This window comes from Macrotis lagotis, chromosome 2 (assembly GCF_037893015.1).
Source record: "Macrotis lagotis isolate mMagLag1 chromosome 2, bilby.v1.9.chrom.fasta, whole genome shotgun sequence".
Lineage (NCBI taxonomy): Eukaryota > Metazoa > Chordata > Mammalia > Peramelemorphia > Peramelidae > Macrotis > Macrotis lagotis.
The window spans coordinates 23,194,335-23,208,511 of record NC_133659.1 but is presented as its reverse complement, the minus strand read 5'-3'; positions in this window follow the sequence as shown (position 1 = coordinate 23,208,511).

The window sequence follows — 14,177 nt, the reverse complement described above, 5'->3', positions numbered from 1 at the left end:
CAAGCCTAATAATGGATCAAAGTTTATGCAGTTTTATAGTCCTTTCGACATAGAGCCATATTGGTCTCCAGAATGACTGTATCAGTTCACTACTTCACTAACAATGCATTAGTAAATTTTTCCATATTGAAGGGTTATTATTATTATTATTATTATTTTGAGGTTATCCACCATTGCTTCTTTTTTCCTTTTTTTAAAGATATTATTTGAGTTTTACAATTTTCCTCCCAATCTTACTTCCCTCCCTCCACCTCCCACAGAAAGCAATCTGTCAGTCTTTACTTTTTTTCCATGTTGTACCTTGATCCAAATTGAGTGTGATGAGAGAGAAATCATATCCTTAAGGAAGAGACAAGAAGTCTAAGAGGTAACAAGATCAGACAATAAGGTATCTGTTTTTTTTCTAAATTAAAGGGAATAGTCCTTGAACTTTGTTCAAACTCCATGGCTCTTTATCTGGATACAGCTGGCACTCTCCTTTGCAAACAGCCCCAGATTGTTCCCGATTGTTGCACTGATGGAATGAGCCAGTCCTTCAAGGTTAATCATCACCCCCATGTTAGGGTGTACAGTGTTTTCTGGTTCTGCTCATCTCGCTCAGCATCAGTTCATGCAAATCCTTCCAGGCTTCCTTGAATTCCCATCCCTCCTGGTTTCTAATAGAACAATAGGGTTCCATGACATACATATACCACAGTTTTCTAAGCCATTCCCCAGTTGAAGGACATTCACTCAATTTCCAATTCTTTGCCACCACAAACAGGGCTGCTATAAATATTTTTGTACAAGTGATGTTTTTACGAAGTGTTATTATTTTTAAAGACAAAAGTGTGTGTGTGTGTGTGTGTGTGTGTGTGTGTGTGTGTGTGTGTGTATGTGTGTGTGTGTGATCCAAACAAATAGTGGAAAGACATTGAAATAAGGAAGGGAATTGTAAGGATGATACAGTTTGGAGGTCTGGGTGAAGTCCAAGAGAAGGAATTGGTACCTGTCATTTAAGCGAACAATGAATATCTCTGTTTATTTGTGCTACAAATTACATTTTACCTAGAAGAAATAGGAAGAAAGGCATGAAGAGAAAAGGAATATAGAAGAAGGATGAAAAGAACAAGGGAGGAAGAAGAAAAGAAGTAATAAACAAAGGAGAAAATGAAGGAAGGAGGAAAATGGCAAAGTGGAAAGGAAAGATTGAAGAAAGGAGCAAAGGAAGAAAAGAATCAAGAAGGTAGAAAGTAAGGACTGATGAAGGAAGGGTCACAGAGAGGAAGAAAAGAATGAAAGAAGGAAGGAAGAACTGTGATGAAAAGAAGGGAAAGATAAGTAGAAAAATATGAAGAAAGGAAAGTTGCCTTCAAATATGGGAGAGACAATATGGCTAAGTAGAAAAAGGGTGGGGAGTCAGGATACCTGGGCCCTAGTTTTGTCTCTGATACTAAATGGCTATGGGTCCCTAGGAAAGTCCCCCTCACCTCTTCCGGCCTCAAGTTGTTCAGCTGAACTAGATAATCTCTAAGGCTCCTTCCAGTTCCAACATTCTGCCATTTTCTTTTTTTTTTTTTTCCATTCTGCCATTTTCTACCTGGCCTTTTCATTTTCCTATCCCCGCCCCCCATAAAAAAAAAGCTCGGGGTACTTAAAAGGGGAAATTTAATCAGAATTTTTCTGATTCATGTACACTTAACCAAACAAAATCTTGCTTTCTAAGAGCCCTTTGATGTCTGAGCTGCCTCAAGGAGCTTTTTTATGGGTGTTTGAAAGTCTTTTTTCTTCGAAACAGGAAATCAAATTTTGGCAAGAGAGAGAGAGAAATTAAAACACCCAAGGGCTGGGGGGTTGGTTTGTTTGGAAAATCGGAACCGAGTCTGGCAAGAGGTGCCCTGGACCTCCCTGGACCAGAGGCTGTCTGGAAGGGGGAGCTCTCAACTGGGTTGCCAACATCATTGCTGGGGTTCTGGACCTGAGGTAAGAGAGAGAAGTAGGCTCTAAGAGGATTCCTGAGCCATTTTAGGGGTTGATTAGAGGTATTTTGCCTCAACTCCTATTCTCAGACCTGCCTTGTTCAAGATGGTTGGCAGCCTGGGGCTCCTAGTGATCACGAATAAAAATATTTTTCCCTAGAAGCTTGGCTTTCTCTTGAAGAGTAGGGAACAGGAGGGTAAGGTTTCAGTTCACATTTTGAAAACATCAAAAAACATTTCCCCAGCCAGGTAATTTTAGAAAATAAACAGTCTCCAAAGCTCACCGACCTCAAGAATGGGGCGGAGGTCACCTGGGTCAGTTGAGTCTGAAAGATGCTGAGAGCAGTAGATTCAGTTGTTAGATATGTCCTTCTTGCCTCTTGACATTCAAGGTCTACCAATAATCTGCTGCCATTTTGCCATTCCAGTTTTGGCTCAGAGAAGACCCTGTCACAAACTCTACAGGCCAGCCAAACCGAAGAACTCTTTTTTCTGCTCCAACTTCAATGGCCTGAGCCTCATAAACCACTTTCATACTTCTAAAAGTTTACATAATTAGTCTCCTAGTAATTCATAAGAGAAGATGCTTTGATGATTCCCATTTTACAGATGAAGTTACAGTTAGTCATTGTCAGAGGCGAGATTCAAACCCAGGACTTTTGGACTACAATTTAAACTTCAGGTCAACTGGAACTTACCTTCTTTTATGTGGATTGTGACTAGTTTTGTTTTCTCTGTTTTTCTGTTAGCTGGTAAGCTTTCAGGGATGTGTGGTGAGGGGGCAGTAGGTAAGGCTCAGCTCTGCCTCATCTGCTGCCCTCTCACTGCCCATCCCTGCTCTAAGTTGTGTTGGGTCTTATTTTGTCATCTTCTGGCCTGGAAATTCAGTTGTGTTGGGATTGTCCTGTGACTTAGAGAATGAGAGAGAGGTTGAGATTTATCCAGGGTCCTAGAATCAGCATTTATTGAGGATGGACTTGAACCCAGACCTTCCTGACCTCTAGGCTGGCCCTCTGGCCCTTTGCTTGTTGCTTAACATTAAAGCATACATGGATCTACAGGAAATATTTGTAAAATGGCTTTCTGATCAAAGGAAGTCTGTTTCAGGACAGGCACCCACCTCGAGACAGAGAATTGCTTTATATACCGGGCGTGAAAAATGAGACCAGAGGCGATGTTTTCAGTTAAAAATTTGCAAAGCATGATGGTGGAAAGTAAGAGAGGCTTTATTCGGCTGCTATTTGGTGTAAATGGATCCCATCTGGTGAGCCCTCCCATTGCTCTTCATGCTCAGCCAGAGTGATTTTCTATGGAAGGGGAAATCTGGACTTGCTTTTGCCAAGTCAGCAAGTTCAAGCACTAGGCTGGATTCGTTATCTGTCTTACTGCTCATATGACCTTGGACAAGTCACTTATTTTTGCATCTCAGTTTCCTGCTCTGAAAAAATGAAGGTTCTGGGTCCATTTAAATCCAAGAATCATTTATTAATGCCTGCTATGACCTAGACCCTCATAGGGTACAAAGGGAAAAAATAGATGGGTCTCAGTTTCAAGAAGTGTCCATTCTATTTGGACATAGATAAATAAATATAAAACATGTAAAGTATTTTTCCAGCGGGAGTGAAGAAGATCCTAGAGGCTTCTTAATGACAATGAAACTCAAAATGAACTTTGAAAGAAACAAGAGAGAGCCTGACACAGAATTCATGAAGAAACAGAGTGGAATAAGCCTAGAAAAGCAGGCGGGAGCCAGATGGTGAACGGTTCTCAGAGGCTTCTTCCAGCTCTAAATATAAGATCCAAGTTTACCTTTGGACTGGAGGCCAGATTAGGACTGAAGTGCTTTGTAAATCTCCTAAATAAATGCAAGTAGTCCCATGATGGGTGCCAGATAGTTCAGCTGGAGGCCCTTCTCTCTAGCTTCCATCACCCAGCCCCCTGCTCATATTCATCTTCATCATCAGTGGGAGGCAGGTGTGCATTCACCAAATGTAGATCCCACTCAAACACCCTTCCCCCAACCTCCTCCCCCCTCCAACTGTCACCCCATGGCTTCTAGGGGTCAGAGTTCCCTTTGGATTAAATGGAATGGCAGATACCTGTGCGACCAGCTGTAACACTTGACAGTCCTCAAGAGCTAACGTGGTCCCTCCACCTCCAGTCTCTCTAGTTTCTGTTTGTTTTTGTTGTTCAGTCCTTTTATTGTGTCTATCTCAACATGACCCATTTGGGCTTTTCTTGGCAAAGATGCTGAAGTGGCTTGCCATTTCTTCCTTCAGCTCATTTTATAGAGGAGGAAACTGAGGCAAAGAGGGTTAAGAGACTTGTCCAGAGTCACATAATGTCTAAGGCTAGATTTGAACTCGGCTCTTCCTGACTCTAGCTGCTTCTCCTGCTTCTACTGTCAAGGCATTCATTCTAAAGACCATTCTAATGGTCTTCTTTGAGAATGACCAGGACCTTCCCTTACTAAAAACCTTTGGTGCTTCCCTGTTCCTGGCAGAATTGAGTCCAAGCTTCTTAGGTTGTTGTTCAGGGCCTTCCAAAGTCCAGCCTCAAAATGCTTTTCCAACTTTAGCTTCCCATTTCTTCTCCTTACAAACTTGATGCAAGAGCAAAGCCTCCCTTCCATCAGAGTCATATGCAAGTCAAGATATAGCCTTGTGATGTCATTGGTCTTTTCTGAGAACGAAGAATGAATGACCAATAGTCCCAACTCCAAAGCTTGCTGTTTCATGGGCAGTTCACCTGTGATTCACTCCCTAGAAACAGAGGTCTGGAAAAGGCAGAATGCTGCTCATGAAGTCATTTACCAGTTGTGTGATCCAGTGTAAGTCCCTTAATGTCTTAGAATCTCAGTGTCCAAATCTGTAAAAATGTGTAACATAAATACCCATAGCAGCTATGCCATAGGGTGTTTGAAAGGCCCAAAGGAAATAATATGTGGGATGCATTTTGCAAACTTTGAAGCACTGGACAGTGTTAGTGCAGAGTTATAACTTAATGGGTTGCACTAAGGTTTTTGGGGTACCCTGTTTGCATGTCAAACTGTTAAAACTATTTATTCCTTGATCCCCTTTCTCAGCTGCTTGTTTCTATTTGCAATATTCAGCACAGTATCTTTGCCTTTTGAAATACTAGCTAGCGTCTAGCACATGTGAGTCAATCAACTTCCAAGATATTCCATTCCTCTTTGTTGGGAAAGAGCTTTCCTTCTTCAGACTTAAAATAGCATTTCTTAGCTTTAGATTTGTTTGATGTAGAATGACCCATTCAACATTCAATTCATTCCTCTATAGTAAACTCTTTGAGGGCAGGGGCTATCATGATTTTTATATCTGCATGTATCCATCCTTCCTTCCTTCCTTCCTTCCTTCCTTCATCAAATGTTAAGTACATCTGGGGTGCAGGATATTGTGCTGAGTGCAGGAAGTTTAAGTAAGACATAGTCCTGGCTTTTGTTGTTACTTATTGCCCACTGACATCATCCTCTGGTGACTCATTGGACTATGGAGGTGACCCTCCATTCACCAAGGATGTGGCACAAGTTTTGAGAGGCTCTATCAAGCTGGAAAGTCTTTGTATATGAGCCTGTGATAGATCATGGTGTTTGTGTGTGTGTGTGTGTGTGTGTGTGTTGTCTAAGGATAGTTGCTATTCATTTTTAGAGAGACATTGGAATGTCTAGGAATAATTAACTTTCAAGTCCCTTCCCTCTTCCCCCTCCCCACCAGGGATAGCTATTCAGATCTTTCCATAAAGGTGTGGAGAACTATGGTTCTACCTGAATCTACTTTTGTAGATGGAAGGTTACCTCCACAGCCCAATAAGTCAACAGAAGATGTTAATGAATTGTTTTGAAGGAAGTAATGATGATAAAGCATCAGAAGGTCATAGATCAGATCTATAAAACCTTCAGAGATCATCTAGTTTGATTCCTTCCCTTCACATAAATTATGGGGAGGGGTTAATATAATTATCTTCTCAGTAAACTCTGGTGACTCCCTATTACCTCCAGGATAAATATACTCTTTTGTTTGGCATTAAATCCTCTTCCAGGAGTGTGCTAGAGCCAGTATGCACTAGTTACTTTCAAAAGCATGATTGCTTTAAGAAGATAATGGAAAAACTAGTAATGATGCAGATTTAGCTTAAAGAGTGTTTTCTTCATATATTTTTTTTGAAAGTTGGTTGTTAAACATTTGGCATCAAACCCTGTGTAGTATCTTCCTAGCTTCCTTATCTTCTTACATTTTATTTCCAACCACTAACTCTATGTTACCATTACATTAGCTTCCTTACTGTTCTTCTCATGGCAGTCCCTCTCCTTGTCCCCCAAAGCTGAAATCTTCTCCCTGTTCCCCTCCTCCTCTTGGTTTTCCTGTCTTCCTTTAACATCCAGCTCAAGGGCTACCTTCTGCTCAAGGTCTTTCTCAACTACTGCTAGTGTCTCCCCCTCTGAGATTTTCTTCCATCTATTCTGTGCATATATCTGAGATTATTAATTCATGTTTTCTTATACATTAGAATGGAAGCCCCTTAAGGATAGGGGTTGTTTTTTTTTTTGCCTTTCTTTCTCTCCCTAATGTTTAGCTCCAGCAACTCAATATGGACTCAATAAATGCTTACTGATTTTTTACCTGACCTAGCAATTATATATATTTCATTTGTTTTTTTCCCCAACTACATACAGTGGTAGTTTTTACCAATCATCTTTTTAGCAAGGTTTTGAGATTTTTTGAATTTTTTCCCTCCCCCAGAGTACAGAAAACAATGTGATATAGGCTTTACTAAAAGCTCATTGATTGATCAAAATGTTGAAGGAAGATAATTACTTGTGTCTCTTCCTAGGTTGTAAACTCCATGAAGGCAGGAATAGTCTTTTTAAATCTTTGCATGCACTTCCGTTTTGCTGAGCAAATGATTATTTAATTGAAAAGAATTAGTTATGGATTTGAGTTGAAATAGAATGTACTCATTACCCTTTTCAATAATGAACAATAGACCTAAATCTAGGTAGATTCAGAGAAGCCTTCAAAGAGTTAAAGTTGGATCTTTGTATCTAACAATGCTGAAATTGCCTCTGACAGCACTACCACTTTAAGGTCCAGAAAGGGTTTCAGGTCCCTGATATGAGGGGACCTACCTGAACATGTGCCAAGAGGGATAAATTGTCAGTCTGCCACATAGTTTTGGCCTTTTCTAAACATTTAATCATTTTAAAAAATTGTATGCCAATTATTGTTATATATTTTTCCTTCTGGTAGATTGTAATTTTTCAGTTTTGTTTCCCCTGGCAGTTCTTCACTTCAGTAAGTGTTAAATACCCAGGTAGGCCCTTCTGTATGGGTGATAGGATTTAATAAATGTTGGTAGATTAGTCAGCACACAGGAGGCAGAAGGGACAGCGATATTAAATACATCTATAAAGATGTGAGCCAGAGTATGAAGGGCTTTAAAAAGTGAAATAGAAGAGTCTGTAGTTTATCTTGATGGACAGCCATTGAAGCTTATTTGTGTAAAGGGATGGCTTGATCAGACTTCTACAGGTATATAAATAATCATGTGAGGCAGCCCCAGTGTTTAGAGAGTCGTTAGACTGTTAGGCTTAAAGTAGTCAAGGCACATTTCCTGGAGGAGGTTTGGCTTGAGCTGGGCATTGAAGGATTAAATAGCCTGAATTGGATGGGAAAAGAAAGAACAATATTGTATACTGGAAGAAAACTGTAAGTCAAAGTAATAGAGAAAGAACGATAGGTGGTCAACAATGGAAATGAGCTGACCAGCTTGCTTTCCTTGGTCCCAAATGCTTTTCAACCAAATTTAGTGAAGGGGCAGAGGGAAGAAATGTTGGACATTCTAGATCATATGTGTGATCTATTTCTACATGTATAACATAACCTCCTTGGTGCCAGAGCCTTTCTTTTTCTTTTTGTTTTTTTGTGTATTTTTAGACTTTAGCACAAAACCTTCCCTTCAGCATATAGGAAATAAATGTAGAGTGATTGAATATGGCTTTGAATTCAGGTCTTTAGTGTCCAAACCTAGTGGTTATTCTCCTACTCAGCATCCTTCTCTAGTTAGTAGCTTTATAATGTCTTGGCTCTTCATTCTATTTTCTATGCCCATGGAGCCTCCATTGGCCCCATCTATCTGGAGACTACTTTCTGTGTTTGGTCATTAACCCTCGTATCCTGCTGATGTAATTAGGGGACATGAGAATCGCTAGTGTGAATATGAATTCACCTTGTTGCAGTACTAGGAAGGTGGCAAGGAGCAAATGGATCTTGAATATAAAGGCTGAAAAACACATGTATTGCAAGCTGTTGGATGCCATTACTCTCCTATAGCCCACAAAAGTCCCTATTTCTTCTCTTACTGAGCAAAAAGTTTTCCTTAGGACCCAGGGCACCTTCTGGAAGTCTACTGATGCTGGGCTCTCAAAGGCAACTGTGCAGGGTGGCTTGGAGTATTTTTGCCTACTAACTAGGAAGCTATTAAGTGATTTCCTAAGTAACACTTCTTTGCAATAAATCCAACCCTGGACAAAAAGAGAGACTGAGAAGGAAATTCTGGGTTTTTATAGGCAACAAAGCCCAGAATCCAACCTTTAACGAATACCAAAAAATACAACACTATAGAATAAGACTAACAAATTAACTCCTTGCCCACCCTGCCAGCCCCCTTAGATGGGATGGCATGCTCTGAAGTTGTAGGGATTCACTGAAAGAGAAAAATGCTTTGGGATCAAGAGTTCTTTTTCAAGGGTGAGCAAGGAGATGGGTGATATGAAGGGGAATCATATGTTTCATTCATTCATTCATTTATACATATATACATACATTCATACAAAGAGAATGGGGAGCTTTTGATTTGGAGGGAAAGGATTTTGGTATCAACTTTTATTAGCTTTGAAATCATGAGCTCAGGCTCCTCACCTGTAAATTGAGCTAATTGCACTACCTGTGTCCTAGAGCTCTTAACAGAAAAGCACATTAAAACTAGAAGTACTTTGGGGTGACAAACTAACCTTAGTTATTAACATTTCAGCTGTTTTCTAGAACTCCCACTTTATTATTTAAAATTAACTTCTCAATTATTTGATTAAAATCATTATTTTTTTTTACATTCACCATATCAGCTATACTGCAATCTTTTCTAACCCTTCCTTTGTAAGAAGGCTAAATAGTTAAGGAAAGAAGCTAAGAGTCGATAATGGAAACCAGGAGGTCCACAAGTGAGATTGTAGTGTGTGAAAAGAAGAGAGGAGAGGAGAAGACCACAAGCCTCTGGAGACAATGGGATTATGGATCAGGATTACCCAATAAAAATCAGACCTGCCCAGGCAGACTTGAACTAGATGAAAATGGAGTTGGGAAATATTTAACAAAAGAAATAAAAATGCCATAAAATATTATGGTTTTAAATCTAAGTCAATATATAGCCTGCCGGGATCCTAGGTATGGGTTCATATTAAATTGGATACAGCCAGTACAAAGGATGCTCCTGACAATGTGTTCTGTTGTTCTCTTCAGCCCCAGGCCTAGAACTATGACACAGGTGAGTAAATCTTCTGTGAAGCTCATGATGTAGACACATGCACATGGATAGTACATATACACAATGCACAGACTTATACACATGTTCCTACACACATGTGCACACACACACTTACTGGAGGAATGGGGGTAGAGAATCTCACTACAAGGTTCTTTTTGGTTTCTAATTGATGCTCCCATGGATCCCCCCCGCCCCCATCCTCAGCCTGGGTTGTGTCTCTCTGCTGAGTGATCCAGAAGTTAGGAAAGTGTTTGATCAGCTATGAGACAGAAGCATAATAATGTGGAAATTGCATCACTTATTTATAGAACAGAGCATGTCAGAGCTGGGAGTGCTGCTACAGTAGCTGAGGTGGGGAGATTCGAGAGAGGCAGATGTGGTTCTTTTAAGGGAGGAAATCACCAGACTCTCTATCTCAGGAGAATAAGGAAAGGCAGAGATTTTAATTCACAGGTTGCGGCAAAAGGTTCCCAAGAACTGCAAAAAGTTCATAGGTCAAGTTCTTTAACAAGGCAAATAAAGTGAGTTTTAAGAAAATTGTAAGTTTAAGCAAAGAAGAGATAGTTACAGGCTGGGCTGGGAGGACAACAAAGACAGTTAAAAAAAGAGAAAAGGGAAAGGAAACAACCATGAGAGGTGACTGGGCTTAGATCAACATGGATTCAGCATGGAGACCAAACTTTATAGAGAGCCTTGGAAAACTAAGAGTCAGACAGGTAGAGGAGGGGTAGGAGCAAGGGGCTGAGGTTCTTTTCTCTTATCTTATTGAATTTACATTTGAGAAAAGGGTTAAACTGAACCATGGAATGTGGTCAGGGGTCCATAGAGAATGTCAGACAAACACAGATGGACAAATATTTCTCCTTGAACAGGAGGACCCTTGGATTAGAGAATGTCAGAAATGGGAGTTATATATTATTATTGTATATTTATTATACAATTATATATTATAATCATATTATTATAATATAATAAAGTTATAATAAATACATTATTTAAAAGGTAGAATATTAGAGTTGGAGGTGACTTTGAAAGTAGGAATGTGGGGTGGCTAGGTGGCATAGTGGATAGAGCACTGGCCCTGCAGTCAGGAGTCCCTGAGTTCAAACCTGACCTCAGACACTTCATAATTACCTAGCTGTGTGGCCTTGGGCAAGCCACTTAACCCTGTTGCCTTGCAAAAAAACTTAAAAAAAACACCTTAAAAAAAAAGAAAGTTGGAATGTAAGAGCTGGGCAAGATTTTGGATGTAGAGAATAGAATGATGACAAAGTAGCAGGAACACCTGTGAGATCTAATTTAACCTTCCATTGTATACAATGGAAAGTGATGCTCAAAGGGGCAGTGACTTACCTGAGGTCATACAGCCAGTCTTTGCCTGAACTTCATCCTTCTAACTTTCAGGCCTGATAATTTCAAATTAAGCCCTCAGGGTGGGAGGGATGCCCTTGACCCCCCCCACCTCTCCTTTTTTCTTTCTTCTCCCCCCACTCCCTTCTATCCTTTTTTCTTGTTGTTCATGACAATACTGTCTTTTTTAGATGTTTCCCTTCCCCAGTAACTGTCTGACCAAAGAGACAGGAGACAAGAGAGCAAGGAGAATATCTGTCTCTCATCTCCTGTCTTCCCTTTGCCTCCCAGGGCCTGGCAGCTGGCAGCCTCTGGAAACGAACTTCGAGATAGGCAAGTTGGAAAAGACTCAGGGTACAATCTCTGCCAGGTCAGGAGAAAACAATGCTCTCTCCTTGTGGGAACAATTACTTCCCACAGAATTTCAATTAAAGCAAGTAAAGAGAAGGCCTGGTTCCTGAGAGAGGGCTCTGGACCTTTCCTTGTTGCTGACGGCTTCTCCTCAGTGCCAGAAAGTAATGGCCCCCATCTGGCAGGGGTGCATTCTGGCCCCAGTCAGGTTTGCTGATCTGTCTTCTTTGATGGGCAGCCCCCCACCACTTCCATGAAAGAAGTTGAGATTTGGGGAGTTTGCAGACTGGAAAAGGAACTAAAGAGACTCTTGTCTGGTATATTTTCTTTATGGATGTGTAGACTGAGGTTCAGAAAGTTGGATAGCAGCCTAAAGGTCATCCAAGGAGTAAGGTTTCAAGACAAAACCTCTGACTCTCCATTACAGCATGTAAGAACCAGGGGATTCTTGTTGTGTTGTTTTTCAGTTGTATCCAACTATTTGTGATCCCATTCAGGATTTTCTGGGCAAATATACTGGAGTGACTTGACATTTCTTTCTCTTACTCCAGATGAGTACACTGAGACAAGCAGGGTGAAGTGACTTGCCTAGAGTCACACAGCTAGTAAGTATCCTAGGTTGGATTTGAACTCAGGTCTTCCTGACTCTAGGTACACTATTCTATGTACCACCTAGATGCCCAGGGTTCTCTTAGGAACCACACAATTCAACCCTCTCATTGTTCAGATAGAGATAATGAAAATGAAAGAACGGAAGTCACAGGGCCACTGGGGACACATCTGATCTTGGAAGCTACTCTCAACTGGAAACTCAGTGAGATTTCTAAGTAATCACAGGATAGGACTTCAGAAGCTAATCCGAACCTAAGCAAGATTCTTGTTTGCAACATCTCCAAAAACGGCATCATTCAGCTCATGCCTAGAAATGTTCACTACCTGCTGAGGCAGCCAATTGTGTTGGGTCAACTCTTATTATTAGAAGGTCCCTAAAACCTTTACTCACTGGTGCTGGTTCTTCCCTCTGATCTCAAGTAAAGCTAGTCTACCCTTCTTTTCAAAGGAAAGTCCTTCAAATCCCTAAAGACATATTGATTTAGCATGGCTTATTGTTTTTTGTCCTTCATTCTAGAAGAACATCATGACATCAGGGAGGTGATGAATTGACAAACACATGAACTGGATTTGAGTGAGGGGGGCTGGGCTAAGTCACCAGCCTCACTTTCTCCTCCAGAGTCATCTGGGTCCAATGGCCAGATATGGATCAGGACTACTGGAGATGGCCCTGGATGCAGTAGGAGACCTTGACCTTTTTAAGCTAAGGTTTATCTCAGGTCTGTTTGAGGCAATGACATTTAGTAATTTAAGGCTAGGTAAGAAATTAGACAGAAGATGCCCTTCTTTGCCTATTCAAAAAAATAAAAAGGAAGGAAAATCATACTGAGGGGTTTCTGGCCGGAACAGAAACAATTATTATTTATACTCGTTCTGAGCCATCAAACTCCAAACAATCAATAAAGCTTTAATTGGTGAATAAATGAATGAATGGGAAAGTATTTATTAAGTGCTTGGCCAGATTTAATGATAAGTGTCCTTATTTTAAGATATTTTCAGCCTTGGATTAAGAAAGAAGTGCTGTACAGTCCCTGTCTTTGTGAAGCTTACATTCTGCTGTGGTGGACGTGGAAGGGCAAAGACATGTGCGCAAATAAATGCAACGGAGATTAGGTGACACTGTGTGACCCTGAACTAGAAACAAATTTGCAAATGTTGTTGCAATTAAGTACCAAACCCTTCAATTTAATAGCTTAGTAACTAAATCTAATTATGCAATACTTTAGTAACTAATTACTAAGTATAGTAACAACACTAATGGGTTATTAGTTACAATAGAAACTTATTATTACTATGTTCTAGGTAGGGAGGCACCCAGAAGGAAAAAACAAAATAGGAGGTGATCCTTCCCTCAGGAAGCTTACATTCTCTCAGTAGAAAATATGAAAAAAAAATTTCATTCATTTAGTCACATACACACATATTAAATATATATTAAATGCATACATATTAAACATTGGGTAGTATTTTCTTTTAGGTAGAAGATACTAAAAAGTCGGAGAATCAGGAAGAAACTCAGAGATTGAAAGCAATGTTCAGTCTGAGACTTGAATAGAGCTTGGGATTCCCAGAAGTAGGGATGAGGAGGGAGAAATTGCCAAACACACGGGACAAAGTGTAAAAAGATCAAAACTCCCAGAGGAATATTGTGAATGAGAAAGAGCAAATAGGTCAGTTTGGCTAGAACACAGAGTAAGGAGGGGGAGTGGTGTGAAAGGTCTGTCTCAGGCAGAGAGAAGTAACAAGACATGTCCAAGGTCATACACGTGGTAAGTGGGAGAAGCCAGGTTCTTTGGTCCAAATCCAGGTTCTTTCTGCTGTAGCTCATTGGCTCTTATTCCCTAGCTAGATGTAAGAAAAATGTTTAGTTGAGGTCTCTTCTCTTTCCAAAACAATTTATTTGAAAAAAACATTGTTTCTGGCAAATAGTAGGTGTTTAATAAAAGCTTGTTAACTTGATTCCATTCAAATGTAACTTATTTGTGGAAAAGAGAGGGTTTTAATTAGGCTCATATGTAAAGGTTGGACAAACTAGCTTCTGAGGTCCATTCAATTGCCCGAGTTTGTAATTCTGTGAATGAGTGAATGAATGGAAGTCATCCATATTGAAACACTACATGCCTCCTTCCTCCATGGTGCTTTCCTGGCCTTTCTGTGTGTGGCCTCTCTCAGTTTTTGACTTTTGTTGTGGTTATTCAGTTGTTTTCAGTGATGTCTGAATTTTTATGACCCCATTTGGGGTTTTCTTGGCAAAGATACTGGAGTGGTTTTCCATTTCCTTCTCCAGCTCATTTGACAGATGAGGGAACTGAGGCATGCAGGGTAAAGTGACTTGCCCAGGCTCAC